The 25778-nt window shown below is 50.1% G+C and overlaps 35 non-coding genes and 3 pseudogenes across 35 annotated transcripts; 32 read left to right on the forward strand and 6 right to left on the reverse strand.

Annotated features, from left to right (window-relative positions):
• Positions 1 to 121: 121 nt before the first annotated feature.
• LOC135005316 (U1 spliceosomal RNA) lies at positions 122 to 284 on the forward strand. The gene has a single exon (XR_010205933.1). It is a non-coding gene; the product is annotated as a U1 spliceosomal RNA (small nuclear RNA).
• A 671-nt stretch (positions 285 to 955) lies between these two features.
• LOC135005378 (U1 spliceosomal RNA) lies at positions 956 to 1119 on the forward strand. The gene has a single exon (XR_010205985.1). It is a non-coding gene; the product is annotated as a U1 spliceosomal RNA (small nuclear RNA).
• A 152-nt stretch (positions 1120 to 1271) lies between these two features.
• LOC135005332 (U1 spliceosomal RNA) lies at positions 1272 to 1435 on the forward strand. The gene has a single exon (XR_010205945.1). It is a non-coding gene; the product is annotated as a U1 spliceosomal RNA (small nuclear RNA).
• A 670-nt stretch (positions 1436 to 2105) lies between these two features.
• LOC135005361 (U1 spliceosomal RNA) lies at positions 2106 to 2269 on the forward strand. Its single transcript, XR_010205969.1, has one exon. It is a non-coding gene; the product is annotated as a U1 spliceosomal RNA (small nuclear RNA).
• Positions 2270 to 2421: 152 nt separating this feature from the next.
• Positions 2422 to 2585, forward strand: LOC135005335 (U1 spliceosomal RNA). The gene has a single exon (XR_010205946.1). It is a non-coding gene; the product is annotated as a U1 spliceosomal RNA (small nuclear RNA).
• A 2424-nt stretch (positions 2586 to 5009) lies between these two features.
• On the forward strand, positions 5010 to 5173 carry LOC135005308 (U1 spliceosomal RNA). The gene has a single exon (XR_010205925.1). It is a non-coding gene; the product is annotated as a U1 spliceosomal RNA (small nuclear RNA).
• Positions 5174 to 5325: 152 nt separating this feature from the next.
• LOC135005382 (U1 spliceosomal RNA) lies at positions 5326 to 5488 on the forward strand. Its single transcript, XR_010205989.1, has one exon. It is a non-coding gene; the product is annotated as a U1 spliceosomal RNA (small nuclear RNA).
• Positions 5489 to 6162: 674 nt separating this feature from the next.
• On the forward strand, positions 6163 to 6326 carry LOC135005352 (U1 spliceosomal RNA). Its single transcript, XR_010205960.1, has one exon. It is a non-coding gene; the product is annotated as a U1 spliceosomal RNA (small nuclear RNA).
• A 152-nt stretch (positions 6327 to 6478) lies between these two features.
• Positions 6479 to 6641, forward strand: LOC135005305 (U1 spliceosomal RNA). Its single transcript, XR_010205922.1, has one exon. It is a non-coding gene; the product is annotated as a U1 spliceosomal RNA (small nuclear RNA).
• Positions 6642 to 7315: 674 nt separating this feature from the next.
• On the forward strand, positions 7316 to 7479 carry LOC135005319 (U1 spliceosomal RNA). The gene has a single exon (XR_010205935.1). It is a non-coding gene; the product is annotated as a U1 spliceosomal RNA (small nuclear RNA).
• Positions 7480 to 7631: 152 nt separating this feature from the next.
• Positions 7632 to 7794, forward strand: LOC135005383 (U1 spliceosomal RNA). The gene has a single exon (XR_010205990.1). It is a non-coding gene; the product is annotated as a U1 spliceosomal RNA (small nuclear RNA).
• A 674-nt stretch (positions 7795 to 8468) lies between these two features.
• LOC135005353 (U1 spliceosomal RNA) lies at positions 8469 to 8632 on the forward strand. The gene has a single exon (XR_010205961.1). It is a non-coding gene; the product is annotated as a U1 spliceosomal RNA (small nuclear RNA).
• A 152-nt stretch (positions 8633 to 8784) lies between these two features.
• On the forward strand, positions 8785 to 8947 carry LOC135005306 (U1 spliceosomal RNA). Its single transcript, XR_010205923.1, has one exon. It is a non-coding gene; the product is annotated as a U1 spliceosomal RNA (small nuclear RNA).
• A 674-nt stretch (positions 8948 to 9621) lies between these two features.
• On the forward strand, positions 9622 to 9785 carry LOC135005330 (U1 spliceosomal RNA). The gene has a single exon (XR_010205943.1). It is a non-coding gene; the product is annotated as a U1 spliceosomal RNA (small nuclear RNA).
• Positions 9786 to 9937: 152 nt separating this feature from the next.
• Positions 9938 to 10073, forward strand: LOC135005324 (U1 spliceosomal RNA; annotated as a pseudogene).
• Positions 10074 to 10908: 835 nt separating this feature from the next.
• Positions 10909 to 11072, forward strand: LOC135005322 (U1 spliceosomal RNA). The gene has a single exon (XR_010205938.1). It is a non-coding gene; the product is annotated as a U1 spliceosomal RNA (small nuclear RNA).
• Positions 11073 to 11742: 670 nt separating this feature from the next.
• Positions 11743 to 11906, forward strand: LOC135005373 (U1 spliceosomal RNA). The gene has a single exon (XR_010205980.1). It is a non-coding gene; the product is annotated as a U1 spliceosomal RNA (small nuclear RNA).
• Positions 11907 to 12058: 152 nt separating this feature from the next.
• Positions 12059 to 12222, forward strand: LOC135005336 (U1 spliceosomal RNA). Its single transcript, XR_010205947.1, has one exon. It is a non-coding gene; the product is annotated as a U1 spliceosomal RNA (small nuclear RNA).
• Positions 12223 to 14647: 2425 nt separating this feature from the next.
• LOC135005341 (U1 spliceosomal RNA) lies at positions 14648 to 14811 on the forward strand. Its single transcript, XR_010205950.1, has one exon. It is a non-coding gene; the product is annotated as a U1 spliceosomal RNA (small nuclear RNA).
• A 152-nt stretch (positions 14812 to 14963) lies between these two features.
• On the forward strand, positions 14964 to 15126 carry LOC135005385 (U1 spliceosomal RNA). The gene has a single exon (XR_010205992.1). It is a non-coding gene; the product is annotated as a U1 spliceosomal RNA (small nuclear RNA).
• Positions 15127 to 15800: 674 nt separating this feature from the next.
• Positions 15801 to 15964, forward strand: LOC135005354 (U1 spliceosomal RNA). The gene has a single exon (XR_010205962.1). It is a non-coding gene; the product is annotated as a U1 spliceosomal RNA (small nuclear RNA).
• A 152-nt stretch (positions 15965 to 16116) lies between these two features.
• Positions 16117 to 16279, forward strand: LOC135005307 (U1 spliceosomal RNA). The gene has a single exon (XR_010205924.1). It is a non-coding gene; the product is annotated as a U1 spliceosomal RNA (small nuclear RNA).
• Positions 16280 to 16953: 674 nt separating this feature from the next.
• Positions 16954 to 17117, forward strand: LOC135005344 (U1 spliceosomal RNA). The gene has a single exon (XR_010205952.1). It is a non-coding gene; the product is annotated as a U1 spliceosomal RNA (small nuclear RNA).
• A 152-nt stretch (positions 17118 to 17269) lies between these two features.
• On the forward strand, positions 17270 to 17405 carry LOC135005325 (U1 spliceosomal RNA; annotated as a pseudogene).
• A 701-nt stretch (positions 17406 to 18106) lies between these two features.
• On the forward strand, positions 18107 to 18270 carry LOC135005372 (U1 spliceosomal RNA). The gene has a single exon (XR_010205979.1). It is a non-coding gene; the product is annotated as a U1 spliceosomal RNA (small nuclear RNA).
• Positions 18271 to 18422: 152 nt separating this feature from the next.
• LOC135005312 (U1 spliceosomal RNA) lies at positions 18423 to 18585 on the forward strand. Its single transcript, XR_010205929.1, has one exon. It is a non-coding gene; the product is annotated as a U1 spliceosomal RNA (small nuclear RNA).
• A 674-nt stretch (positions 18586 to 19259) lies between these two features.
• Positions 19260 to 19423, forward strand: LOC135005368 (U1 spliceosomal RNA). The gene has a single exon (XR_010205975.1). It is a non-coding gene; the product is annotated as a U1 spliceosomal RNA (small nuclear RNA).
• Positions 19424 to 19574: 151 nt separating this feature from the next.
• LOC135005380 (U1 spliceosomal RNA) lies at positions 19575 to 19737 on the forward strand. The gene has a single exon (XR_010205987.1). It is a non-coding gene; the product is annotated as a U1 spliceosomal RNA (small nuclear RNA).
• Positions 19738 to 20411: 674 nt separating this feature from the next.
• LOC135005355 (U1 spliceosomal RNA) lies at positions 20412 to 20575 on the forward strand. Its single transcript, XR_010205963.1, has one exon. It is a non-coding gene; the product is annotated as a U1 spliceosomal RNA (small nuclear RNA).
• Positions 20576 to 20727: 152 nt separating this feature from the next.
• On the forward strand, positions 20728 to 20890 carry LOC135005329 (U1 spliceosomal RNA). The gene has a single exon (XR_010205942.1). It is a non-coding gene; the product is annotated as a U1 spliceosomal RNA (small nuclear RNA).
• A 674-nt stretch (positions 20891 to 21564) lies between these two features.
• On the forward strand, positions 21565 to 21728 carry LOC135005347 (U1 spliceosomal RNA). The gene has a single exon (XR_010205955.1). It is a non-coding gene; the product is annotated as a U1 spliceosomal RNA (small nuclear RNA).
• Positions 21729 to 21880: 152 nt separating this feature from the next.
• Positions 21881 to 22016, forward strand: LOC135005328 (U1 spliceosomal RNA; annotated as a pseudogene).
• An 848-nt stretch (positions 22017 to 22864) lies between these two features.
• Positions 22865 to 23027, reverse strand: LOC135005310 (U1 spliceosomal RNA). Its single transcript, XR_010205927.1, has one exon. It is a non-coding gene; the product is annotated as a U1 spliceosomal RNA (small nuclear RNA).
• A 152-nt stretch (positions 23028 to 23179) lies between these two features.
• On the reverse strand, positions 23180 to 23343 carry LOC135005302 (U1 spliceosomal RNA). Its single transcript, XR_010205919.1, has one exon. It is a non-coding gene; the product is annotated as a U1 spliceosomal RNA (small nuclear RNA).
• A 674-nt stretch (positions 23344 to 24017) lies between these two features.
• LOC135005386 (U1 spliceosomal RNA) lies at positions 24018 to 24180 on the reverse strand. Its single transcript, XR_010205993.1, has one exon. It is a non-coding gene; the product is annotated as a U1 spliceosomal RNA (small nuclear RNA).
• Positions 24181 to 24322: 142 nt separating this feature from the next.
• LOC135005366 (U1 spliceosomal RNA) lies at positions 24323 to 24486 on the reverse strand. Its single transcript, XR_010205973.1, has one exon. It is a non-coding gene; the product is annotated as a U1 spliceosomal RNA (small nuclear RNA).
• A 674-nt stretch (positions 24487 to 25160) lies between these two features.
• LOC135005313 (U1 spliceosomal RNA) lies at positions 25161 to 25323 on the reverse strand. Its single transcript, XR_010205930.1, has one exon. It is a non-coding gene; the product is annotated as a U1 spliceosomal RNA (small nuclear RNA).
• Positions 25324 to 25475: 152 nt separating this feature from the next.
• On the reverse strand, positions 25476 to 25639 carry LOC135005374 (U1 spliceosomal RNA). Its single transcript, XR_010205981.1, has one exon. It is a non-coding gene; the product is annotated as a U1 spliceosomal RNA (small nuclear RNA).
• Positions 25640 to 25778: the final 139 nt, after the last annotated feature.

A 25778-nucleotide genomic window follows, 5' to 3' on the forward strand; every position in this document is an offset into this window, starting at 1 on the left:
CTCAGATCTTCCTCTAGCCTTGTTCTTCTTTCGAGAGTTCCATTGTGCTGCCTCAGTTTGACCTCCTTCACTTGACAGGGGGGTACCCGAGCAGCGACCCTCCCCAGCTCTAGCCCAACTCCTACATACCTGCCAGGTGAGATACTATGATCATGAAGGTGCTTCTCCCAGGGCAAGGCTCACCCATTGCACTCTGGGTGTGCTGCTCCTGCGATTTCCCCAAATGTGGGAAACTTGACTGCATAATTTGTGTTTCCCCTGGTCGGCTCTCGTATAATTCAGATCTCTTTGTCTCAGGTCTCTCTCCAGCCTAGTTTGCTGTCTGTTTCCACTTCTGTTTTCTTGAGCCGCTCCCTTCTATGCCCTTGCGCACTATCCTGACTTCTCCCGTCTGCTTACTTTGTGCCTTCCAACGCACAATGCGAACTACAGGTAGTGCTGCAGGGCCCACACCCTTTTACTTGCCGTACAGAGCAGCTCTGGAGCTGTTACAGTGCCCAGCTGCTGCAAGAAATCAGCTTGAATGCTTCAGGGGCTGGGGCATAGCCAACATGAGCCCCACACCGAAGGAGGGTGGAGGTATTTAATGCGAACTAGGGGTCATCCAAGCACCGCAAAAGGCCGCCATGCCCTGCATAACCCTTTTCTCTTTTCATATGCAGATGAGGGTTCCAGCCAACTTTGGCCCACTGCTTGGATGACATCACCGTATGCAAATCCGTCTTCTGCAGACCTTCTCCCAGGAATGCTTTTACTAGTTGTTACATTTGGTTTGTTGTTTGGGGGTGCTTCAGTATTAGGCAGCCTTCTGCCCTCCCATGTTCATCTGAAAATATGTGTTCTCCCTGCAGTTGTTGTCCCCAGATGAGAGTTCCCTTGTGCTGCCTCAGTTGAATCTCCTTTACTTGACAGAGATGTGCCTGAGCAGCGGCCCTCCCCAGCCCTATCCCAAATCATACTTATTTTGCATAGAAGTTTCCATGGTCATGAAGATTGTTCTCCCAGGGTGAGGTTCATTCATTGCATTCTGGGTATGCTGACCCCTGTGATTTCCCCAAATGTGGGAAACTCGACTGCATTAATTGTGGTAGTGGGGGACTGTGTTTGTGCTTTCCTCTGGTCAGCTCTGGTAAAAGACAGATTTCTTTGTCTCAGATCTTCCTCTAGCCTTGTTCTTTTTTCGAGAGTTTCCTTGTGCTGCCTCAGTTGGATCTCCTTCACTTGACAGGGGGGTGCCCGAGCAGCGACCCTCCCCATCTCTAGCCCAACTCCTACTTACCTGCCAGGTGAGATACTATGATCAGGAAGGTGCTTCTCCCAGGGCAAGGCTCACCCATTGCACTCTGGGTGTGCTGCTACTACGATTTCCCCAAATGTGGGACACTTGACTGCATAATTTGTGTTTCCTCTAGTCGGCTACTCGTATAATTCAGATCTCTTTGTCTCAGGTCTCTCTCCAGCCTAGTTTGCTGTCTGTTTCCACTTCTCTTTTCTTGAGCCGCTGCCTTCTATGCCCTTATGCACTCTCCTGACTTCTCCTGTCTGCTTACTTTGTGCCTTCCAACGCACAATGCAAACTACAGGTAGTGCTGCAGGGCCCACACCCTTTTACTTGCCTTTCAGAGCAGCTCTGGAGCTGTTACAGTGCCCAGCTGCTGCAAGAAATCAGCTTGAATGCTTCAGGGGCTGGGGCATAGCCAACATGAGCCCCACACCGACGGAGGGTGGAGGTGTTTAATGCGAACTAAGGGTCATCCAAGCGCCGCAAAAGGCCGCCATGCCCTGCATACCCCTTTTCTCTTTTCATATGCAGATGAGGGTTCCAGCCAACTTTGGCCCACTGCTTGGATGACATCACCGTATGCAAATCCGTCTTCTGCAGACCTTCCCCCAGGAATGCTTGTACTAGTTGTTGCATTTGGTTTGTTGTTTGGGGTGCTTCAGTATTAGGCAGCCTTCAGCTCTCCCATGTTCATCTGAAAATATGTGTTCTCCCTGCAGTTGTTGTCCCCAGATGAGAGTTCCCTTGTGCTGCCTCAGTTGAATCTCCTTTACTTGAAAGAGATGTGCCTGAGCAGCGGCCCTCCCCAGCCCTATCCCAAATCATACTTATTTTGCATAGGAGATACCATGGTCATGAAGATTGTTCTCCCAGGGTGAGGTTCATTCATTGCATTCTGGGTATGCTGACCCCTGTGATTTCCCCAAATGTGGGAAACTCGACTGCATTATTTGTGGTAGTGGGGGACTGTGTTTGTGCTTTCCTCTGGTCAGCTCTGGTAAAAGTCAGATTTCTTTGTCTCAGATCTTCCTCTAGCCTTGTTCTTTTTTTGAGAGTTTCCTTGTGCTGCCTCAGTTGGATCTCCTTCACTTGACAGGGGGGTGCCCGAGCAGCGACCCTCCCCAGCTCAAGCCCAACTCCTACTTACCTGCCAAGTGAGATACTATGATCAGGAAGGTGCTTCTACCAGGGCAAGGCTCACCCATTGCACTCTGGGTGTGCTGCTCCTACGATTTCCCCAAATGTGGGACACTTGACTGCATAATTTGTGTTTCCTCTGGTCGGCTACTCGTATAATTCAGATCTCTTTGTCTCAGGTCTCTCTCCAGCCTAGTTTGCTGTCTGTTTCCACTTCTCTTTTCTTGAGCCCCTGCCTTCTATGCCCTTGTGCACTCTCCTGACTTCTCCTGTCTGCTTACTTTGTGCCTTCCAACGCACAATGCAAACTACAGGTAGTGCTGCAGGGCCAACACCCTTTTACTTGCCTTACAGAGCAGCTCTGGAGCTGTTACAGTGCCCAGCTGCTGCAAGAAATCAGCTTGAATGCTTCAGGGGCTGGGGCATAGCCAACATGAGCAGCAAGATGCAGCACTGGACTATTAGTAATGTACTGTTGTATGCTGAGCACCACAATGCAGCACAAGACAATGAGCAGTGATACTGAGCACTGATGAGGATACTACTGAGAACTGACACTGAGCAGGAGAGACACACTACTAGTATTACTGAGCAGCAATAAGTAACCACTGATACTGGGCACTGATATTGAGATTTCCACTGAGAGAACATAGCCACGTCCTCTCCGCTCTCTCTTCAATGCACGAGTAAAAATGGCGGCAACGCGCAGCTCTTTATATGGAATCCGAATCTCGCGAGAATCTGACAGCGGGATGATGACATTTTCCCTTGTTCAGGTTTTCATAGTCAGGCGGGAACAACCGAGCCTGCCACGGACCAGTGTAAACCACGTGGAGTTCGTCGGGAATTCGGTTCTCGGAGAACCGAACCCGCTCCTCTATATATACTATATTACTATGTTACTGTAGTATACAGAACACCACAATGCAATGAGCAGTGATAGTGAGCACTGATGAGGATACTAGAACTGACACTGAGCAGCAAGATGCAGCACTGGACTATTAGTAATGTACTGTAGTATGCTGAGCACCACAATGCAGCACAAGACAATGAGCAGTGATACTGAGCACTGATGAGGATACTACTGAGAACTGACACTGAGCAGGAGAGACACACTACTAGTATTACTGAGCAGCAATAAGTAATCACTGATACTGAGCACTGATATTGAGATTTCCACTGAGAGAACATAGCCACGTCCTCTCCGCTCTCTCTTCAATGCACGAGTAAAAATGGCAGCAACGCGCAGCTCTTTATATGGAATCCGAATCTCGCAAGAATCCGACAGCGGGATGATGACATTTTCCCTTGTTCAGGTTTTCCGAGTCAGGCGGGAACAACCGAGCCTGCCTCGGACCAGTGTAAACCACGTGGAGTTCGTGGGGAATTCGGTTCTCGGAGAACCGAACCCGCTCCTCTCTACCTTATACCCATCAATTTTTTTATTTTCAATCTAAGCCCCTGCAGTTTTCTGTAAGCATCTGCTTCGCTATGATGATCAACAAGTCACAAGGGCAAACACTCAGGGCTTGAGGCGTAGATCTTAGGACCAGCTGCTACAAGCATGGCAGAGGTGTCACTATCACTGGTGACACCCAGAAAGGTAGCGAGGGAGATTGTAATGCAGTGCGCGCAGATAAACAGCGCAATGGTAAAAAGGAGGCATGGTTTCATAGGTAGGGGCGTGGCCTGGTGGCCTGAATCTACATTTTGTTGCTCCGGGTGTCCCGGGGGTTGGGGGCTGCACCCGGGGACTAGTGTGTGAGCTGTGCTGGCTCCTGCACAGTGACAGGGCATGGCCACCCAGCATGACGCCTCCCTTCTTGACCATGCTGTAATTGCAGTCGCACTGCAGTTCAGCGTGATCATAAAAAATGGTGTAGGCTCCTGCTGGTGCAGGCTGTAGAGAAAAGCTGCTGTGACCACGCCCCCTGTGTCTCCTCCGTTGCAGACCCCATTTTGAAGCCTTGCCCCCGGACTAAGAGAAAAGTATGCCCTTGCGCACTATCCTGACTTCTCCTCCCGTCTGCTTAATTTGTGCCTTCCAACGCACAATGCGAACAACAGGTGGTGCTGCAGGGCCCACACCCTTTTACTTGCCTTACAGAACAGCTCTGGAGCTGTTACAGTGCCCAGCTGCTGCAAGAAATCAGCTTGAATGCTTCAGGGGATGGGGCATGGCCAACATGAGCCCCACACCAAAGGAGGGTGGGGGTGTTTAATGCGAACTAGGGGTCATCCAAGCACTGCAAAAGGCCGCCATGCCCTGCATGCCCCTTTTCTCTTTTCATATGCAGATGAGGGTTCCAGTCAACTTTGGCCCACTGCTTGGATAACATCACCGTATGCAAATCCGTCTGCTGCAGACCTTCCCCAAGGAGTGCTTGTACTAGTTGTTGCATATGGTTTGATATTTGATGGTGCTTCAGTATTAGGCAGCCTTCCGCCCTCCCATGTTCATCTGAAAAGATGTGGTCTCCCTGCAGTTGTTGTCCCCAGATGAGAGTTCCCTTGTGCTGCCTCAGTTGAATCTCCTTTACTTGACAGAGATGTGCCTGAGCAGCGGCCCTCACCAGCCCTATCCCAAATCATACTTATTTTGCATAGGAGATACCATGGTCATGAAGATTGTTCTCCCAGGGTGAGGTTCATTCATTGCATTCTGGGTATGCTGACCCCTGTGATTTTCCCAAATGTGGGAAACTCGACTGCATTATTTGTGGTAGTGGGGGACTGTGTTTGTGCTTTCCTCTGGTCAGCTCTGGTAAAAGTCAGATTTCTTTGTCTCAGATCTTCCTCTAGCCTTGTTCTTCTTTCGAGAGTTCCCTTGTGCTGCCTCAGTTGGATCTCTTTCACTTGACAGGGGGGTGCCCGAACAGCGACCCTCCCCAGCTCTAGCCCAACTCCTACTTACCTGCCAGGTGAGATACTATGATCATGAAGGTGCTTCTCCCAGGGCAAGGCTCACCCATTGCACTCTGGGTGTGCTGCCCCTGCGATTTCCCCAAATGTGGGAAACTTGACTGCATAATTTGTGTTTCCCCTGGTCGGCTCTCGTATAATTCAGATCTCTTTGTCTCAGGTCTCTCTCCAGCCTAGTTTGCTGTCTGTTTCCACTTCTCTTTTCTTCAACCGCTCCCTTCTATACCCTTGTGCACTATCCTGACTTCTCCTCCCGTCTGCTTACTTTGTGCCTTCCAATGCACAATGCAAACTACAGGTAGTGCTGCAGGGCCCACACCCTTTTACTTGCCTTACAGAGCAGCTCTGGAGCTGTTACAGTGCCCAGCTGCTGCAAGAAATCAGCTTGAATGCTTCAGGGGATGGGGCATGGCCAACATGAGCCCCACACCAAAGGAGGGTGGAGGTGTTTAATGCGAACTAGGGGTCATCCAAGCACCACAAAAGGCCGCCATGCCCTGCACGCCCCTTTTCTCTTTTCATATGCAGATGAGGGTTGAAGCCAACTTTGACCCACTGCTTGGATGACATCACCGTATGCAAATCCGTCTTCTGCAGAACTTCCCCCAGGAATGCTTGCACTAGTTGTTGCATTTGGTTTGTTGTTTGGGGGTGCTTCAGTATTAGGCAGCCTTCTGCCCTCCCATGTTCATCTGAAAATATGTGTTCTCCCTGCAGTTGTTGTCCCCAGATGAGAGTTCCCTTGTGCTGCCTCAGTTGAATCTCCTTTACTTGACAGAGATGTGCATGAGCAGCGGCCCTCCCCAGCCCTATTCCAAATCATACTTATTTTGCATAGGAGATACCATGGTCATGAAGATTGTTCTCCCAGGGTGAGGTTCATTCATTGCATTTTGGGTATGCTGACCCCTGTGATTTCCCCAAATGTGGGAAACTTGACTGCATTATTTGTGGTAGTGGGGGACTGTGTTTGTGCTTTCCTCTGGTCAGCTCTGGTAAAAGTCAGATTTCTTTGTCTCAGATTTTCCTCTAGCCTTGTTCTTCTTTCGAGAGTTCCATTGTGCTGCCTCAGTTGGATCTCCTTCACTTGACAGGGGGGTACCCGAGCAGCGACCCTCCCCAGCTCTAGCCCAACTCCTACTTACCTGCCAGGTGAGATACTATGATCATGAAGGTGCTTCTCCCAGGGCAAGGCTCACCCATTGCACTCTGGGTGTGCTGCCCCTGCGATTTCCCCAAATGTGGGAAACTTGACTGCATAATTTGTGTTTCCCCTGGTCGGCTCTCGTATAATTCAGATCTATTTGTCTCAGGTCTCTCTCCAGCCTAGTTTGCTGTCTGTTTCCACTTCTCTTTTCTTCAGCCGCTCCCTTCTATACCCTTGTGCACTATCCTGACTTCTCCTCCCGTCTGCTTACTTTGTGCCTTCCAATGCACAATGCAAACTACAGGTAGTGCTGCAGGGCCCACACCCTTTTACTTGCCTTACAGAGCAGCTCTGGAGCTGTTACAGTGCCCAGCTGCTGCAAGAAATCAGCTTGAATGCTTCAGGGGATGGGGCATGGCCAACATGAGCCCCACACCAAAGGAGGGGGGAGGTGTTTAATGCGAACTAGGGGTCATCCAAGCACTGCAAAAGGCCACCATGCCCTGCATGCCCCTTTTCTCTTTTCATATGCAGATGAGGGTTCCAGTCAACTTTGGCCCACTGCTTGGATAACATCACCGTATGCAAATCCGTCTGCTGCAGACCTTCCCCCAGGAGTGCTTGTACTAGTTGTTGCATATGGTTTGATATTTGATGGTGCTTCAGTATTAGGCAGCCTTCCGCCCTCCCATGTTCATCTGAAAAGATGTGGTCTCCCTGCAGTTGTTGTCCCCAGATGAGAGTTCACTTGTGCTGCCTCAGTTGAATCTCCTTTACTTGACAGAGATGTGCCTGAGCAGCTGCCCTCACCAGCCCTATCCCAAATCATACTTATTTTGCATAGGAGATACCATGGTCATGAAGATTGTTCTCCCAGGGTGAGGTTCATTCATTGCATTCTGGGTATGCTGACCCCTGTGATTTTCCCAAATGTGGGAAACTCGACTGCATTATTTGTGGTAGTGGGGGACTGTGTTTGTGCTTTCCTCTGGTCAGCTCTGGTAAAAGTCAGATTTCTTTGTCTCAGATCTTCCTCTAGCCTTGTTCTTCTTTCGAGAGTTCCCTTGTGCTGCCTCAGTTGGATCTCTTTCACTTGACAGGGGGGTGCCCGAACAGCGACCCTCCCCAGCTCTAGCCCAACTCCTACTTACCTGCCAGGTGAGATACTATGATCATGAAGGTGCTTCTCCCAGGGCAAGGCTCACCCATTGCACTCTGGGTGTGCTGCCCCTGCGATTTCCCCAAATGTGGGAAACTTGACTGCATAATTTGTGTTTCCCCTGGTCGGCTCTCGTATAATTCAGATCTCTTTGTCTCAGGTCTCTCTCCAGCCTAGTTTGCTGTCTGTTTCCACTTCTCTTTTCTTCAACCGCTCCCTTCTATACCCTTGTGCACTATCCTGACTTCTCCTCCCGTCTGCTTACTTTGTGCCTTCCAATGCACAATGCAAACTACAGGTAGTGCTGCAGGGCCCACACCCTTTTACTTGCCTTACAGAGCAGCTCTGGAGCTGTTACAGTGCCCAGCTGCTGCAAGAAATCAGCTTGAATGCTTCAGGGGATGGGGCATGGCCAACATGAGCCCCACACCAAAGGAGGGTGGAGGTGTTTAATGCGAACTAGGGGTCATCCAAGCACCGCAAAAGGCCGCCATGCCCTGCACGCCCCTTTTCTCTTTTCAAATGCAGATGAGGGTTGAAGCCAACTTTGACCCACTGCTTGGATGACATCACCGTATGCAAATCCGTCTTCTGCAGAACTTCCCCCAGGAATGCTTGCACTAGTTGTTGCATTTGGTTTGTTGTTTGGGGGTGCTTCAGTATTAGGCAGCCTTCTGCCCTCCCATGTTCATCTGAAAATATGTGTTCTCCCTGCAGTTGTTGTCCCCAGATGAGAGTTCCCTTGTGCTGCCTCAGTTGAATCTCCTTTACTTGACAGAGATGTGCATGAGCAGCGGCCCTCCCCAGCCCTATTCCAAATCATACTTATTTTGCATAGGAGATACCATGGTCATGAAGATTGTTCTCCCAGGGTGAGGTTCATTCATTGCATTTTGGGTATGCTGACCCCTGTGATTTCCCCAAATGTGGGAAACTTGACTGCATTATTTGTGGTAGTGGGGGACTGTGTTTGTGCTTTCCTCTGGTCAGCTCTGGTAAAAGTCAGATTTCTTTGTCTCAGATTTTCCTCTAGCCTTGTTCTTCTTTCGAGAGTTCCATTGTGCTGCCTCAGTTGGATCTCCTTCACTTGACAGGGGGGTACCCGAGCAGCGACCCTCCCCAGCTCTAGCCCAACTCCTACTTACCTGCCAGGTGAGATACTATGATCATGAAGGTGCTTCTCCCAGGGCAAGGCTCACCCATTGCACTCTGGGTGTGCTGCCCCTGCGATTTCCCCAAATGTGGGAAACTTGACTGCATAATTTGTGTTTCCCCTGGTCGGCTCTCGTATAATTCAGATCTATTTGTCTCAGGTCTCTCTCCAGCCTAGTTTGCTGTCTGTTTCCACTTCTCTTTTCTTCAGCCGCTCCCTTCTATACCCTTGTGCACTATCCTGACTTCTTCTCCCGTCTGCTTACTTTGTGCCTTCCAATGCACAATGCAAACTACAGGTAGTGCTGCAGGGCCCACACCCTTTTACTTGCCTTACAGAGCAGCTCTGGAGCTGTTACAGTGCCCAGCTGCTGCAAGAAATCAGCTTGAATGCTTCAGGGGATGGGGCATGGCCAACATGAGCCCCACACCAAAGGAGGGGGGAGGTGTTTAATGCGAACTAGGGGTCATCCAAGCACTGCAAAAGGCCGCCATGCCCTGCATGCCCCTTTTCTCTTTTCATATGCAGATGAGGGTTCCAGTCAACTTTGGCCCACTGCTTGGATAACATCACCGTATGCAAATCTGTCTGCTGCAGACCTTCCCCCAGGAGTGCTTGTACTAGTTGTTGCATATGGTTTGATATTTGATGGTGCTTCAGTATTAGGCAGCCTTCCGCCCTCCCATGTTCATCTGAAAAGATGTGGTCTCCCTGCAGTTGTTGTCCCCAGATGAGAGTTCACTTGTGCTGCCTCAGTTGAATCTCCTTTACTTGACAGAGATGTGCCTGAGCAGCTGCCCTCACCAGCCCTATCCCAAATCATACTTATTTTGCATAGGAGATACCATGGTCATGAAGATTGTTCTCCCAGGGTGAGGTTCATTCATTGCATTCTGGGTATGCTGACCCCTGTGATTTTCCCAAATGTGGGAAACTCGACTGCATTATTTGTGGTAGTGGGGGACTGTGTTTGTGCTTTCCTCTGGTCAGCTCTGGTAAAAGTCAGATTTCTTTGTCTCAGATCTTCCTCTAGCCTTGTTCTTCTTTCGAGAGTTCCCTGGTGCTGCCTCAGTTGGATCTCCTTCACTTCACAGGGGGGAACCCGAGCAGCGACCCTCCCCAGCTCTAGCCCAACTCCTACTTACCTGCCAGGTGAGATACTATGATCATGAAGGTGCTTCTCCCAGGGCAAGGCTCAACCATTGCACTCTGGGTGTGCTGCTCCTGCGATTTCCCCAAATGTGGGAAACTTGACTGCATAATTTGTGTTTCCCCTCGTCGGCTCTCGTATAATTCAGATCTCTTTGTCTCAGGTCTCTCTCCAGCCTAGTTTGCTGTCTGTTTCCACTTCTCTTTTCTTCAGCCGCTCCCTTCTATACCCTTGTGCACTATCCTGACTTCTCCTCCCGTCTGCTTACTTTGTGCCTTCCAATGCACAATGCAAACTACAGGTAGTGCTGCAGGGCCCACACCCTTTTACTTGCCTTACAGAGCAGCTCTGGAGCTGTTACAGTGCCCAGCTGCTGCAAGAAATCAGCTTGAATGCTTCAGGGGCTGGGGCATAGCCAACATGAGCCCCACACCAAAGGAGGGTGGAGGTGTTTAATGCAAACTAGGGGTCAGCCAAGCGCCGCAAAAGGCCACCATGCCCTGCACGCCCCTTTTCTCTTTTCATATGCAGACGAGGGTTGAAGCCAACTTTGACCCACTGCTTGGATGACATCACCATATGCAAATCCATCTGCGGCAGGCCTTCCCCCAGGAATGCTTGCACTAGTTGTTGCATTTGGTTTGTTGTTTGGGGGTGCTTCAGTATTAGGCAGCCTTCTGCCCTCCCATGTTCATCTTCAGGGGATGGGGCATGGCCAACATGAGCCCCACACCAAAGGAGGGTGGAGGTGTTTAATGCGAACTAGGGGTCATCCAAGCACCGCAAAAGGCCGCCATGCCCTGCACGCCCCTTTTCTCTTTTCATATGCAGATGAGGGTTGAAGCCAACTTTGACCCACTGCTTGGATGACATCACCGTATGCAAATCCGTCTTCTGCAGAACTTCACTTGACAGGGGGGTGCCCGAGCAGCGACCCTCCCCATCTCTAGCCCAACTCCTACTTACCTGCCAGGTGAGATACTATGATCAGGAAGGTGCTTCTCCCAGGGCAAGGCTCACCCATTGCACTCTGGGTGTGCTGCTCCTACGATTTCCCCAAATGTGGGACACTTGACTGCATAATTTGTGTTTCCTCTAGTCGGCTACTCGTATAATTCAGATCTCTTTGTCTCAGGTCTCTCTCCAGCCTAGTTTGCTGTCTGTTTCCACTTCTCTTTTCTTGAGCCGCTGCCTTCTATGCCCTTGTGCACTCTCCTGACTTCTCCTGTCTGCTTAATTTGTGCCTTCCAACGCACAATGCAAACTACAGGTAGTGCTGCAGGGCCCACACCCTTTTACTTGCCTTTCAGAGCAGCTCTGGAGCTGTTACAGTGCCCAGCTGCTGCAAGAAATCAGCTTGAATGCTTCAGGGGCTGGGGCATAGCCAACATGAGCCCCACACCGACGGAGGGTGGAGGTGTTTAATGCGAACTAAGGGTCATCCAAGCGCCGCAAAAGGCCGCCATGCCCTGCATACCCCTTTTCTCTTTTCATATGCAGATGAGGGTTCCAGCCAACTTTGGCCCACTGCTTGGATGACATCACCGTATGCAAATCCGTCTTCTGCAGACCTTCCCCCAGGAATGCTTGTACTAGTTGTTGCATTTGGTTTGTTGTTTGGGGTGCTTCAGTATTAGGCAGCCTTCAGCTCTCCCATGTTCATCTGAAAATATGTGTTCTCCCTGCAGTTGTTGTCCCCAGATGAGAGTACCCTTGTGCTGCCTCAGTTGAATCTCCTTTACTTGAAAGAGATGTGCCTGAGCAGCGGCCCTCCCCAGCCCTATCCCAAATCATACTTATTTTGCATAGGAGATACCATGGTCATGAAGATTGTTCTCCCAGGGTGAGGTTCATTCATTGCATTCTGGGTATGCTGACCCCTGTGATTTCCCCAAATGTGGGAAACTCGACTGCATTATTTGTGGTAGTGGGGGACTGTGTTTGTGCTTTCCTCTGGTCAGCTCTGGTAAAAGTCAGATTTCTTTGTCTCAGATCTTCCTCTAGCCTTGTTCTTTTTTTGAGAGTTTCCTTGTGCTGCCTCAGTTGGATCTCCTTCACTTGACAGGGGGGTGCCCGAGCAGCGACCCTCCCCAGCTCAAGCCCAACTCCTACTTACCTGCCAAGTGAGATACTATGATCAGGAAGGTGCTTCTACCAGGGCAAGGCTCACCCATTGCACTCTGGGTGTGCTGCTCCTACGATTTCCCCAAATGTGGGACACTTGACTGCATAATTTGTGTTTCCTCTGGTCGGCTACTCGTATAATTCAGATCTCTTTGTCTCAGGTCTCTCTCCAGCCTAGTTTGCTGTCTGTTTCCACTTCTCTTTTCTTGAGCCCCTGCCTTCTATGCCCTTGTGCACTCTCCTGACTTCTCCTGTCTGCTTACTTTGTGCCTTCCAACGCACAATGCAAACTACAGGTAGTGCTGCAGGGCCAACACCCTTTTACTTGCCTTACAGAGCAGCTCTGGAGCTGTTACAGTGCCCAGCTGCTGCAAGAAATCAGCTTGAATGCTTCAGGGGCTGGGGCATAGCCAACATGAGCAGCAAGATGCAGCACTGGACTATTAGTAATGTACTGTTGTATGCTGAGCACCACAATGCAGCACAAGACAATGAGCAGTGATACTGAGCACTGATGAGGATACTACTGAGAACTGACACTGAGCAGGAGAGACACACTACTAGTATTACTGAGCAGCAATAAGTAACCACTGATACTGGGCACTGATATTGAGATTTCCACTGAGAGAACATAGCCACGTCCTCTCCGCTCTCTCTTCAATGCACGAGTAAAAATGGCGGCAACGCGCAGCTCTTTATATGGAATCCGAATCTCGCGAGAATCCGACAGCGGGATGATGACATTTTCCCTTGTTCAGGTTTTCCGAGTCAGGCGGGAACAACCGAGCCTGCCACGGACCAGTGTAAACCACGTGGAGTTCGTCGGGAATTCGGTTCTCGGAGAACCGAACCCGCTCCTCTATATATACTATATTACTATGTTACTGTAGTATACAGAACACCACAATGCAATGAGCAGTGATAGTGAGCACTGATGAGGATACTAGAACTGACACTGAGCAGCAAGATGCAGCACTGGACTATTAGTAATGTACTGTAGTATGCTGAGCACCACAATGCAGCACAAGACAATGAGCAGTGATACTGAGCACTGATGAGGATACTACTGAGAACTGACACTGAGCAGGAGAGACACACTACTAGTATTACTGAGCAGCAATAAGTAACCACTGATACTGAGCACTGATATTGAGATTTCCACTGAGAGAACATAGCCACGTCCTCTCCGCTCTCTCTTCAATGCACGAGTAAAAATGGCAGCAACGCGCAGCTCTTTATATGGAATCCGAATCTCGCAAGAATCCGACAGCGGGATGATGACATTTTCCCTTGTTCAGGTTTTCCGAGTCAGGCGGGAACAACCGAGCCTGCCTCGGACCAGTGTAAACCACGTGGAGTTCGTGGGGAATTCGGTTCTCGGAGAACCGAACCCGCTCCTCTCTACCTTATACCCATCAATTTTTTTTATTTTCAATCTAAGCCCCTGCAGTTTTCTGTAAGCATCTGCTTCGCTATGATGATCAACAAGTCACAAGGGCAAACACTCAGGGCTTGAGGCGTAGATCTTAGGACCAGCTGCTACAAGCATGGCAGAGGTGTCACTATCACTGGTGACACCCAGAAAGGTGGCGAGGGAGATTGTAATGCAGTGCGCGCAGATAAACAGCGCAATGGTAAAAAGGAGGCATGGTTTCATAGGTAGGGGCGTGGCCTGGTGGCCTGAATCTACATTTTGTTGCTCCGGGTGTCCCGGGGGTTGGGGGCTGCACCCGGGGACTAGTGTGTGAGCTGTGCTGGCTCCTGCACAGTGACAGGGCATGGCCACCCAGCATGACGCCTCCCTTCTTGACCATGCTGTAATTGCAGTCGCACTGCAGTTCAGCGTGATCATAAAAAATGGTGTAGGCTCCTGCTGGTGCAGGCTGTAGAGAAAAGCTGCTGTGACCACGCCCCCTGTGTCTCCTCCGTTGCAGACCCCATTTTGAAGCCTTGCCCCCGGACTAAGAGAAAAGTATGCCCTTGCGCACTATCCTGACTTCTCCTCCCGTCTGCTTAATTTGTGCCTTCCAACGCACAATGCGAACAACAGGTGGTGCTGCAGGGCCCACACCCTTTTACTTGCCTTACAGAACAGCTCTGGAGCTGTTACAGTGCCCAGCTGCTGCAAGAAATCAGCTTGAATGCTTCAGGGGATGGGGCATGGCCAACATGAGCCCCACACCAAAGGAGGGTGGGGGTGTTTAATGCGAACTAGGGGTCATCCAAGCACTGCAAAAGGCCGCCATGCCCTGCATGCCCCTTTTCTCTTTTCATATGCAGATGAGGGTTCCAGTCAACTTTGGCCCACTGCTTGGATAACATCACCGTATGCAAATCCGTCTGCTGCAGACCTTCCCCAAGGAGTGCTTGTACTAGTTGTTGCATATGGTTTGATATTTGATGGTGCTTCAGTATTAGGCAGCCTTCCGCCCTCCCATGTTCATCTGAAAAGATGTGGTCTCCCTGCAGTTGTTGTCCCCAGATGAGAGTTCCCTTGTGCTGCCTCAGTTGAATCTCCTTTACTTGACAGAGATGTGCCTGAGCAGCGGCCCTCACCAGCCCTATCCCAAATCATACTTATTTTGCATAGGAGATACCATGGTCATGAAGATTGTTCTCCCAGGGTGAGGTTCATTCATTGCATTCTGGGTATGCTGACCCCTGTGATTTTCCCAAATGTGGGAAACTCGACTGCATTATTTGTGGTAGTGGGGGACTGTGTTTGTGCTTTCCTCTGGTCAGCTCTGGTAAAAGTCAGATTTCTTTGTCTCAGATCTTCCTCTAGCCTTGTTCTTCTTTCGAGAGTTCCCTTGTGCTGCCTCAGTTGGATCTCTTTCACTTGACAGGGGGGTGCCCGAACAGCGACCCTCCCCAGCTCTAGCCCAACTCCTACTTACCTGCCAGGTGAGATACTATGATCATGAAGGTGCTTCTCCCAGGGCAAGGCTCACCCATTGCACTCTGGGTGTGCTGCCCCTGCGATTTCCCCAAATGTGGGAAACTTGACTGCATAATTTGTGTTTCCCCTGGTCGGCTCTCGTATAATTCAGATCTCTTTGTCTCAGGTCTCTCTCCAGCCTAGTTTGCTGTCTGTTTCCACTTCTCTTTTCTTCAACCGCTCCCTTCTATACCCTTGTGCACTATCCTGACTTCTCCTCCCGTCTGCTTACTTTGTGCCTTCCAATGCACAATGCAAACTACAGGTAGTGCTGCAGGGCCCACACCCTTTTACTTGCCTTACAGAGCAGCTCTGGAGCTGTTACAGTGCCCAGCTGCTGCAAGAAATCAGCTTGAATGCTTCAGGGGATGGGGCATGGCCAACATGAGCCCCACACCAAAGGAGGGTGGAGGTGTTTAATGCGAACTAGGGGTCATCCAAGCACCGCAAAAGGCCGCCATGCCCTGCACGCCCCTTTTCTCTTTTCATATGCAGATGAGGGTTGAAGCCAACTTTGACCCACTGCTTGGATGACATCACCGTATGCAAATCCGTCTTCTGCAGAACTTCCCCCAGGAATGCTTGCACTAGTTGTTGCATTTGGTTTGTTGTTTGGGGGTGCTTCAGTATTAGGCAGCCTTCTGCCCTCCCATGTTCATCTGAAAATATGTGTTCTCCCTGCAGTTGTTGTCCCCAGATGAGAGTTCCCTTGTGCTGCCTCAGTTGAATCTCCTTTACTTGACAGAGATGTGCATGAGCAGCGGCCCTCCCCAGCCCTATTCCAAATCATACTTATTTTGCATAGGAGATACCATGGTCATGAAGATTGTTCTCCCAGGGTGAGGTTCATTCATTGCATTTTGGGTATGCTGACCCCTGTGATTTCCCCAAATGTGGGAAACTTGACTGCATTATTTGTGGTAGTGGGGGACTGTGTTTGTGCTTTCCTCTGGTCAGCTCTGGTAAAAGTCAGATTTCTTTGTCTCAGATTTTCCTCTAGCCTTGTTCTTCTTTCGAGAGTTCCATTGTGCTGCCTCAGTTGGATCTCCTTCACTTGACAGGGGGGTACCCGAGCAGCGACCCTCCCCAGCTCTAGCCCAACTCCTACTTACCTGCCAGGTGAGATACTATGATCATGAAGGTGCTTCTCCCAGGGCAAGGCTCACCCATTGCACTCTGGGTGTGCTGCCCCTGCGATTTCCCCAAATGTGGGAAACTTGACTGCATAATTTGTGTTTCCCCTGGTCGGCTCTCGTATAATTCAGATCTATTTGTCTCAGGTCTCTCTCCAGCCTAGTTTGCTGTCTGTTTCCACTTCTCTTTTCTTCAGCCGCTCCCTTCTATACCCTTGTGCACTATCCTGACTTCTCCTCCCGTCTGCTTACTTTGTGCCTTCCAATGCACAATGCAAACTACAGGTAGTGCTGCAGGGCCCACACCCTTTTACTTGCCTTACAGAGCAGCTCTGGAGCTGTTACAGTGCCCAGCTGCTGCAAGAAATCAGCTTGAATGCTTCAGGGGATGGGGCATGGCCAACATGAGCCCCACACCAAAGGAGGGGGGAGGTGTTTAATGCGAACTAGGGGTCATCCAAGCACTGCGAAAGGCCGCCATGCCCTGCATGCCCCTTTTCTCTTTTCATATGCAGATGAGGGTTCCAGTCAACTTTGGCCCACTGCTTGGATAACATCACCGTATGCAAATCCGTCTGCTGCAGACCTTCCCCCAGGAGTGCTTGTACTAGTTGTTGCATATGGTTTGATATTTGATGGTGCTTCAGTATTAGGCAGCCTTCCGCCCTCCCATGTTCATCTGAAAAGATGTGGTCTCCCTGCAGTTGTTGTCCCCAGATGAGAGTTCACTTGTGCTGCCTCAGTTGAATCTCCTTTACTTGACAGAGATGTGCCTGAGCAGCTGCCCTCACCAGCCCTATCCCAAATCATACTTATTTTGCATAGGAGATACCATGGTCATGAAGATTGTTCTCCCAGGGTGAGGTTCATTCATTGCATTCTGGGTATGCTGACCCCTGTGATTTTCCCAAATGTGGGAAACTCGACTGCATTATTTGTGGTAGTGGGGGACTGTGTTTGTGCTTTCCTCTGGTCAGCTCTGGTAAAAGTCAGATTTCTTTGTCTCAGATCTTCCTCTAGCCTTGTTCTTCTTTCGAGAGTTCCCTGGTGCTGCCTCAGTTGGATCTCCTTCACTTCACAGGGGGGAACCCGAGCAGCGACCCTCCCCAGCTCTAGCCCAACTCCTACTTACCTGCCAGGTGAGATACTATGATCATGAAGGTGCTTCTCCCAGGGCAAGGCTCAACCATTGCACTCTGGGTGTGCTGCTCCTGCGATTTCCCCAAATGTGGGAAACTTGACTGCATAATTTGTGTTTCCCCTCGTCGGCTCTCGTATAATTCAGATCTCTTTGTCTCAGGTCTCTCTCCAGCCTAGTTTGCTGTCTGTTTCCACTTCTCTTTTCTTCAGCCGCTCCCTTCTATACCCTTGTGCACTATCCTGACTTCTCCTCCCGTCTGCTTACTTTGTGCCTTCCAATGCACAATGCAAACTACAGGTAGTGCTGCAGGGCCCACACCCTTTTACTTGCCTTACAGAGCAGCTCTGGAGCTGTTACAGTGCCCAGCTGCTGCAAGAAATCAGCTTGAATGCTTCAGGGGCTGGGGCATAGCCAACATGAGCCCCACACCAAAGGAGGGTGGAGGTGTTTAATGCAAACTAGGGGTCAGCCAAGCGCCGCAAAAGGCCACCATGCCCTGCACGCCCCTTTTCTCTTTTCATATGCAGACGAGGGTTGAAGCCAACTTTGACCCACTGCTTGGATGACATCACCATATGCAAATCCATCTGCGGCAGGCCTTCCCCCAGGAATGCTTGCACTAGTTGTTGCATTTGGTTTGTTGTTTGGGGGTGCTTCAGTATTAGGCAGCCTTCTGCCCTCCCATGTTCATCTGAAAATATATGTTCTCCCTGCAGTTGTTGTCCCAAGATGAGAGTTCCCTAGTGCTGCCTCAGTTGAATCTCCTTTACTTGACAGAGATGTGCATGAGCAGCGGCCCTCCCCAGCCCTATTCCAAATCATACTTATTTTGCATAGGAGATACCATGGTCATGAAGATTTTTCTCCCAGGGTGAGGTTCATTCATTGCATTTTGGGTATGCTGACCCCTGTGATTTCCCCAAATGTGGGAAACTTGACTGCATTATTTGTGGTAGTGGGAGACTGTGTTTGTGCTTTCCTCTGGTCAGCTCTGGTAAAAGTCAGATTTCTTTGTCTCAGATTTTCCTTTAGCCTTGTTCTTTTTTCGAGAGTTCCCTTGTGCTGCCTCAGTTGGATCTCCTTCACTTTACAGGGGGGTACCCGAGCAGCGACCCTCCCCAGCTCTAGCCCAACTCCTACTTACCTGCCAGGTGAGATACTATGATCATGAAGGTGCTTCTCCCAGGGCAAGGCTCACCCATTGTACTCTGGGTGTGCTGCTCCTGCGATTTCCCCAAATGTGGGAAACTTGACTGCATAATTTGTGTTTCCCCTGGTCGGCTCTCGTATAATTCAGATCTCTTTGTCTCAGGTCTCTCTCCAGCCTAGTTTGCTGTCTGTTTCCACTTCTCTTTTCTTCAGCCGCTCCCTTTTATACCCTTGTGCACTATCCTGACTTCTCCTCCCGTCTGCTTACTTTGTGCCTTCCAATGCACAATGCAAACTACAGGTAGTGCTGCAGGGCCCACACCCTTTTACTTGCCTTACAGAGCAGCTCTGGAGCTGTTACAGTGCCCAGCTGCTGCAAGAAATCAGCTTGAATGCTTCAGGGGATGGGGCATGGCCAACATGAGCCCCACACCAAAGGAGGGTGAGGGTGTTTAATGCGAACTAGGGGTCATCCAAGCACCGCAAAAGGCCGCCATGCCCTGCACGCCCCTTTTCTCTTTTCATATGCAGATGAGGGTTGAAGCCAACTTTGACCCACTGCTTGGATGACATCACCGTATGCAAATCCGTCTTCTGCAGAACTTCCCCCAGGAATGCTTGCACTAGTTGTTGCATTTGGTTTGTTGTTTGGGGGTGCTTCAGTATTAGGCAGCCTTCTGCCCTCCCATGTTCATCTGAAAATATGTGTTCTCCCTGCAGTTGTTGTCCCCAGATGAGAGTTCCCTTGTGCTGCCTCAGTTGAATCTCCTTTACTTGACAGAGATGTGCCTGAGCAGCGGCCCTCCCCAGCTCTATCCCAAATCATACTTATTTTGCATAGGAGATACCATGGTCATGAAGATTATTCTCCCAGGGTGAGGTTCATTCATTGCATTATGGGTATGCTGACCCCTGTGATTTCCCCAAATGTGGGAAACTCGACTGCTTTATTTGTGGTAGTGGGGGACTGTGTTTGTGTTTTCCTCTGGTCAGCTCTGGTAAAAGTCAGATTTCTTTGTTCAGATCTTCCTCTAGCCTTGTTCTTCTTTCGAGAGTTCCCTTGTGCTGCCTCAGTTGGATCTCCTTCACTTGACAGGGGGGTGCCCAAGCAGAGACCCTCCCCAGCTCTAGCCCAACTCCTACTTACCTGCCAGGTGAGATACTATGATCATGAAGGTGCTTCTCCCAGGGCAAGGCTCACCCATTGCACTCTGGGTGTGCTGCCCCTGCGATTTCCCCAAATGTGGGAAACTTGACTGCATAATTTGTGTTTCCCCTGGTCGGCTCTCGTGTAATTCAGATCTCTTTGTCTCAGGTCTCTCTCCAACCTAGTTTGCTGTCTGTTTCCACTTCTCTTTTCTTCAGCCGCTCCCTTCTATACCCTTGTGCACTATCCTGACTTCTCCTCCCGTCTGCTTACTTTGTGCCTTCCAATGCACAATGCAAACTACAGGTAGTGCTGCAGGGCCCACACCCTTTTACTTGCCTTACAGAGCAGCTCTGGAGATGTTACAGTGCCCAGCTGCTGCAAGAAATCAGCTTGAATGCTTCAGGGGATGGGGCATGGCCAACATGAGCCCCACACCAAAGGAGGGTGGAGGTGTTTAATGCGAACTAGGGGTCATCCAAGCACCGCAAAAGGCCGCCATGCCCTGCACGCTCCTTTTCTCTTTTCATATGCAGATGAGGGTTGAAGCCAACTTTGACCCACTGCTTGGATGACATCACCGTATGCAAATCCGTCTTCTGCAGAACTTCCCCCAGGAATGCTTGCACTTGTTGTTGCATTTGGTTTGTTGTTTGGGGGTGCTTCAGTATTAGGCAGCCTTCTGCCCTCCCATGTTCATCTGAAAATATGTGTTCTCCCTGCAGTTGTTGTCCCCAGATGAGAGTTCCCTTGTGCTGCCTCAGTTGAATCTCCTTTACTTGACAGAGATGTGCATGAGCAGCGGCCCTCCCCAGCCCTATTCCAAATCATACTTATTTTGCATAGGAGATACCATGGTCATGAAGATTGTTCTCCCAGGGTGAGGTTCATTCATTGCATTTTGGGTATGCTGACCCCTGTGATTTCCCCAAATGTGGGAAACTTGACTGCATTATTTGTGGTAGTGGGGGACTGTGTTTGTGCTTTCCTCTGGTCAGCTCTGGTAAAAGTCAGATTTCTTTGTCTCAGATTTTCCTCTAGCCTTGTTCTTCTTTCGAGAGTTCCCTTGTGCTGCCTCAGTTGGATCTCCTTCAGTTTACAGGGGGGTACCCGAGCAGCGATCCTCCCCAGCTCTAGCCCAACTCCTACTTACCTGCCAGGTGAGATACTATGATCATGAAGGTGCTTCTCCCAGGGCAAGGCTCACCCATTGCACTCTAGGTGTGCTGCTCCTGCGATTTCCCCAAATGTGGGAAACTTGACTGCATAATTTGTGTTTCCCCTGGTCGGCTCTCGTATAATTCAGATCTCTTTGTCTCAGGTCTCTCTCCAGCCTAGTTTGCTGTCTGTTTCCACTTCTCTTTTCTTGAGCCGCTCCCTTCTATGCCCTTGCGCACTATCCTGACTTCTCCTCCTGTCTGCTTACTTTGTGCCTTCCAACGCACAATGCGAACTACAGGTAGTGCTGCAGGGCCCACACCCTTTTACTTGCCTTACAGAGCAGCTCTGGAGCTGTTACAGTGCCCAGCTGCTGCAAGAAATCAGCTTGAATGCTTCAGGGGCTGGGGCATAGCCAACATGAGCCCCACACCAAAGGAGGGTGGAGGTGTTTAATGCAAACTAGGGGTCAGCCAAGTGCCGCAAAAGGCCACCATGCCCTGCACGCCCCTTTTCTCTTTTCATATGCAGACGAGGGTTGAAGCCAACTTTGACCCACTGCTTGGATGACATCACCATATGCAAATCCATCTGCGGCAGGCCTTCCCCCAGGAATGCTTGCACTAGTTGTTGCATTTGGTTTGTTGTTTGGGGGTGCTTCAGTATTAGGCAGCTTTCTGCCCTCCCATGTTCATCTGAAAATATATGTTCTCCCTGCAGTTGTTGTCCCCAGATGAGAGTTCCCTTGTGCTGCCTCAGTTGAATCTCCTTTACTTGACAGAGATGTGCATGAGCAGCGGCCCTCCCCAGCCCTATTCCAAATCATACTTATTTTGCATAGGAGATACCATGGTCATGAAGATTTTTCTCCCAGGGTGAGGTTCATTCATTGCATTTTGGGTATGCTGACCCCTGTGATTTCCCCAAATGTGGGAAACTCAACTGCATTATTTGTGGTAGTGGGGGACTGTGTTTGTGCTTTCCTCTGGTCAGCTCTAGTAAAAGTCAGATTTCTTTGTCTCACATTTTCCTCTAGCCTTGTTCTTCTTTCGAGAGTTCCCTTGTGCTGCCTTTGTTGGATCTCCTTCACTTTACAGGGGGGTACCCGAGCAGCGACCCTCCCCAGCTCTAGCCCAACTCCTACTTACCTGCCAGGTGAGATACTATGATCATTAAGGTGCTTCTCCCAGGGCAAGGCTCACCCATTGTACTCTGGGTGTGCTGCTCCTGCGATTTCCCCAAATGTGGGAAACTTGACTGCATAATTTGTGTTTCCCCTCGTCGGCTCTCGTATAATTCAGATCTCTTTGTCTCAGGTCTCTCTCCAGCCTAGTTTGCTGTCTGTTTCCACTTCTCTTTTCTTCAGCCGCTCCCTTCTATACCCTTGTGCACTATCCTGACTTCTCCTCCCGTCTGCTTACTTTGTGCCTTCCAATGCACAATGCAAACTACAGGTAGTGCTGCAGGGCCCACACCCTTTTACTTGCCTTACAGAGCAGCTCTGGAGCTGTTACAGTGCCCAGCTGCTGCAAGAAATCTGCTTGAATGCTTCAGGGGATGGGACATGGCCAACATGAGCCCCACACCAAAGGAGGGTGGAGCAGAAGGCTGACTAATACTGAAGCACCCCCAAACAACAAACCAAATGCAACAACTAGTGCAAGCATTCCTGGGGGAAGGCCTGCCGCAGATGGATTTGCATATGGTGATGTCATCCAAGCAGTGGGTCAAAGTTGGCTTCAACCCTCGTCTGCATATGAAAACAGAAAAGGGGCGTGCAGGGCATGGTGGCCTTTTGCGGCGCTTGACCGACCCCTAGTTTGCATTAAACACCTCCACCCTCCTTCGGTGTGGGGCTCATGTTGGCTATGCCCCAGCCCCTGAAGCATTCAAGCTGATTTCTTGCAGCAGCTGGGCACTGTAACAGCTCCAGAGCTGCTCTGTAAGGCAAGTAAAAGGGTGTGGGCCCTGCAGCACTACCTGTAGTTTGCATTGTGCATTGGAAGGCACAAAGTAAGCAGACGGGAGGAGAAGTCAGGATAGTGCACAAGGGTATAGAAGGGAGCGGCTGAAGAAAAGAGAAGTGGAAACAGACAGCAAACTAGGCTGGAGAGAGACAAAGAGATCTGAATTATACGAGAGCCGACCAGGGGAAACACAAATTATGCAGTCAAGTTTCCCACATTTGGGGAAATCGCAGGAGCAGCACACCCAGAGTGCAATGGGTGAGCCTTGCCCTGGGAGAAGCACCTTCATGATCATAGTATCTCACCTGGCAGGTAAGTAGGAGTTGGGCTAGAGCTGGGGAGGGTCGCTGCTCGGGTACCCCCCTGTCAAGTGAAGGAGATCCAACTGAGGCAGCACAAGGGAACTCTCGAAAGAAGAACAAGGCAAGAGGAAAATCTGAGACAAAGAAATCTGACTTTTACCAGAGCTGACCAGAGGAAAGCACAAACACAGTCCCCCACTACCACAAATAATGCAGTTGAGTTTCCCACATTTGGGGAAATCACAGGGGTCAGCATACCCAAAATGCAATGAATGAACCTCACCCTGGGAGAACAATCTTCATGACCATGGTATCTCCTATGCAAAATAAGTATGATTTGGAATAGGGCTGGGGAGGGCCGCTGCTCTGGCACATCTCTGTCAAGTAAAGGAGATTCAACTGAGGCAGCACAAGGGAACTCTCATCTGGGGACAACAACTGCAGGGAGAACACATATTTTCAGATGAACATGGGAGGGCAGAAGGCTGCCTAATACTGAAGCACCCCCAAACAACAAACCAAATGCAACAACTAGTGCAAGCATTCCTGGGGGAAGTTCTGCAGAAGACGGATTTGCATACGGTGATGTCATACAAGCAGTGGGTCAAAGTTGGCTTCAACCCTCATCTGCATATGAAAAGAGAAAAGGGGCGTGCAGGGCATGGCGGCCTTTTGCGGTGCTTGGATGACCCCTAGTTCGCATTAAACACCTCCACCCTCCTTTGGTGTGGGGCTCATGTTGGCCATGCCCCATCCCCTGAAGCATTCAAGCAGATTTCTTGCAGCAGCTGGGCACTGTAACAGCTCCAGAGCTGCTCTGTAAGGCAAGTAAAAGGGTGTGGGCCCTGCAGCACTACCTGTAGTTTGCATTGTGCATTGGAAGGCACAAAGTAAGCAGACGGGAGGAGAAGTCAGGATAGTGCACAAGGGTATAGAAGGGAGCGGCTGAAGAAAAGAGAAGTGGAAACAGACAGCAAACTAGGCTGGAGAGAGACCTGAGACAAAGAGATCTGAATTATACGAGAGCCGACCAGGGGAAACACAAATTATGCAGTCAAGTTTCCCACATTTGGGGAAATCGCAGGGGCAGCACACCCAGAGTGCAATGGGTGAGCCTTGCCCTGGGAGAAGCACCTTCATGATCATAGTATCTCACCTGGCAGGTAAGTAGGAGTTGGGCTAGAGCTGGGGAGGGTCTCTGCTCGGGCACCCCCCTGTCAAGTGAAGGAGATCCAACTGAGGCAGCACAAGGGAACTCTCAAAAGAAGAACAAGGCTCTGAAACAAAGAAATCTGACTTTTACCAGAGCTGACCAGAGGAAAACACAAACACAGTCCCCCACTACCACAAATAAAGCAGTCGAGTTTCCCACATTTGGGGAAATCACAGGGGTCAGCATACCCAGAATGCAATGAATGAACCTCACCCTGGGAGAATAATCTTCATGACCATGGTATCTCCTATGCAAAATAAGTATGATTTGGGATAGAGCTGGGGAGGGCCGCTGCTCAGGCACATCTCTGTCAAGTTAAGGAGATTCAACTGAGGCAGCACAAGGGAACTCTCATCTAGGGACAACAACTGCAGGGAGAACACATATTTTCAGATGAACATGGGAGGGCAGACGGCTGCCTAATACTGAAGCACCCCCAAACAACAAACCAAATGCAACAACTAGTGCAAGCATTCCTGGGGGAAGGCCTGCCGCAGATGGATTTGCATATGGTGATGTCATCCAAGCAGTGGGTCAAAGTTGGCTTCAACCCTCGTCTGCATATGAAAACAGAAAAGGGGCGTGCAGGGCATGGTGGCCTTTTGCTGCGCTTGTCTGACCCCTAGTTTGCATTAAACACCTCCACCCTTCTTCGGTGTGGGGCTCATGTTGGCTATGCCCCAGCCCCTGAAGCATTCAAGCTGATTTCTTGCAGCAGCTTGGCACTGCAACAGCTCCAGAGCTGCTCTGTAAGGCAAGTAAAAGGGTGTGGGCCCTGCAGCACTACCTGTAGTTTGCATTGTGCATTGGAAGGCACAAAGTAAGCAGACGGGAGGAGAAGTCAGGATAGTGCACAAGGGTATAGAAGGGAGCGGCTGAAGAAAAGAGAAGTGGAAACAGACAGCAAACTAGGCTGGAGAGAGACCTGAGACAAAGAGATCTGAATTATACGAGAGCCGACCAGGGGAAACACAAATTATGCAGTCAAGTTTCCCACATTTGGGGAAATCGCAGGAGCAGCACACCCAGAGTACAATGGGTGAGCCTTGCCCTGGGAGAAGCACCTTCATGATCATAGTATCTCACCTGGCAGGTAAGTAGGAGTTGGGCTAGAGCTGGGGAGGGTCGCTGCTCGGGTACCCCCCTGTAAAGTGAAGGAGATCCAACTGAGGCAGCACAAGGGAACTCTCGAAAGAAGAACAAGGCTAAAGGAAAATCTGAGACAAAGAAATCTGACTTTTACCAGAGCTGACCAGAGGAAAGCACAAACACAGTCTCCCACTACCACAAATAATGCAGTCAAGTTTCCCACATTTGGGGAAATCACAGGGGTCAGCATACCCAAAATGCAATGAATGAACCTCACCCTGGGAGAAAAATCTTCATGACCATGGTATCTCCTATGCAAAATAAGTATGATTTGGAATAGGGCTGGGGAGGGCCGCTGCTCATGCACATCTCTGTCAAGTAAAGGAGATTCAACTGAGGCAGCACAAGGGAACTCTCATCTTGGGACAACAACTGCAGGGAGAACATATATTTTCAGATGAACATGG

Source organism: Pseudophryne corroboree, unplaced genomic scaffold, assembly GCF_028390025.1.
Source record: "Pseudophryne corroboree isolate aPseCor3 unplaced genomic scaffold, aPseCor3.hap2 scaffold_2008, whole genome shotgun sequence".
Taxonomy (NCBI): domain Eukaryota; kingdom Metazoa; phylum Chordata; class Amphibia; order Anura; family Myobatrachidae; genus Pseudophryne; species Pseudophryne corroboree.